We start from the raw sequence: 1,993 nt of genomic DNA on the forward strand, positions 1-1,993 counted from the left end.
AGCTCCCCAAGCCTCTGCTGAGTCACCTGGACCAAGAGGCAGTGAGCCTGCTGTCATGACGACACTGGTATCTTTGCTGTCATGACAACAGCAGGCTGTCAGTAGTGCTCCCTGGGCACTGAACTCCCCCCCTTTTTTTTTAGACAAAATGTTTTATTTTAAGACAATGGAAAAACATTAAAAGACAAATGTCCATTATATAACCAAGAATATTAAACATTTGGAAACTGTAAATCTTCTAAAATGTGGTAGGCACTTCCAGAACTAAATATTGTAAATTACCCCACCATATGTCTTCTCTAATACCAACAATATTTGATAAGATGAAAAATACCAGGAAGACCCAACTAATTATTCCAAGTCACCATGTTAGGTTTTAACGTAATGACACAAGTCAAAGTTTCGTCCAAGATGTTCCACATGAAGCTTCCAGTTGAATTCCAGAAATGTTAACAAAAGTATCTTCCTCTTTTGCCTGTGAATGTTTGAATTTTGCTGTATCATTGGCTTATATCCACTACAGATACTGGTTCTAGGCCAGCCCTAGGGTCTTCAAGCATTGAAGGCTTGAAATAACTTTTCCAGCTCATTAGACATTCTTTTTTCTCTGCCACGCCCTGATTCAAAACATGCAGATGTCCTTGGAGAACCCTTGGGATTGGGTCTGCTGCTGCCCTGGGGAGTAGCCAAATTGCTGCTGGGACCTCGTGGGGGACCTGGAGTAGGAGCCGGGGTAGCTGTCAGATGATGGCGACTCGAACTGGCCCCCCGGGAAGCTGCCCCCTTGTCGCGGAGAGTGGCTGCTCTCTAGGACTTAGACCTGGGTCCATACGACGACATGGAGTGCAGATTCCCATACCCGTCCCAAGGGGAGTGTGGCAGTGGTCTGCCTCAGCCTGGGGTACCCCTGAAGCTGCTCCCACGACCCAAACCTCCTACACCCTACACCTGGGCAGGGGTAAAGAGTCAGGATCAAAAAATTCTGTCAGTGTATGTCAGGAAACGAAGACCTCACAGTCGTCGCGTTCTACCCCCGGAACTGTCTCCCACCCTTTTTTTTTTTTTTTTTGACAGGACAGTAACGAAAAATGACAAGCATGAGGCAAAGGGGAAGTTGAGAAGCCTCAGACACACTTTGGGTAGTGCAGAAGCATGGAGAGGCTTTTGTCAGGAAAAGGGTTAATGGCCCTTAAAGAGGCCAGGCAGGAACGGACAGTAGCAGCTGTTCTCTCTCCTACATTTCCCCAGCCCACTCTGCAGCGTGGGGCTCCCCACCTCCTGTCACCATTACGTGCCCTCTGGCCCTGCTCTTGCTGTTTGTGAAAAGCCTGGGCACCAACCATGCAGATGGCTGCCGAACACAGACACAGCCTTGGCTTGGGGCCCCAAGGGAGGGCAATTCCAGAAAGGGAAGGGACTGGGGTTGGAGTTGGGGTGCAGGACAGTGTGCTCTCTGCCTTCTAAGCAAAGGTTATCACCAACTAAACTTAGGCACAGGCTTTTCAACTAGAAAAGGGGGCTGGTTTCAGGTTACGCTGGGCCAACAGAGGCCCCAGATCCCCATGCCCCTGCACCTGCTGAAGGGCCATTTCACACACACCCCCTTCTAAGCCCTAGTTCCTTTCAAGTGCTCAGAACCAGCCCTCCCTCCATCTTCAGCTCCCAAACCTGGCACAGCTGGGGCTTCTGACCCCTGGGAGGGAAATGGATCCCTTCCTCTGTCTCTCTGTGAGAAGGGGCTGGGGGCCTGTTCCCACCTTGTGCCCAAGACCTCCCAATCTCTTCCCTCTTCTGGACTCCTCACCCTGCCCCCAACATGGCCTGGTCTCAGGCCGTGAATGGGAGTCCCTGGCTCCCGGGCTGGCCAGCACGTCCCAGGATGGGGAGGGACTTCCGCCCTCACGTCCTGTTCTCCGCCCTGGGCTGGAGGTGAAAGGGACATTGTCTCCCAGCCTGGGTGGTACAGCTGTCACGTTTCCCAGGAGCAACTTTG

The 1,993-nt window shown here is 51.6% G+C and overlaps 1 pseudogene; it reads right to left on the reverse strand.

Moving 5' to 3' along the window:
• Window positions 1-348: 348 nt before the first annotated feature.
• On the reverse strand, window positions 349-942 carry LOC105311061 (annotated as a pseudogene).
• Between the last annotated feature and the right edge of the window lie 1,051 nt (window positions 943-1,993).

The sequence above is a fragment of the Pteropus vampyrus genome, unplaced genomic scaffold (genome assembly GCF_000151845.1).
Source record: "Pteropus vampyrus isolate Shadow unplaced genomic scaffold, Pvam_2.0 Scaffold23308, whole genome shotgun sequence".
NCBI lineage: Eukaryota > Metazoa > Chordata > Mammalia > Chiroptera > Pteropodidae > Pteropus > Pteropus vampyrus.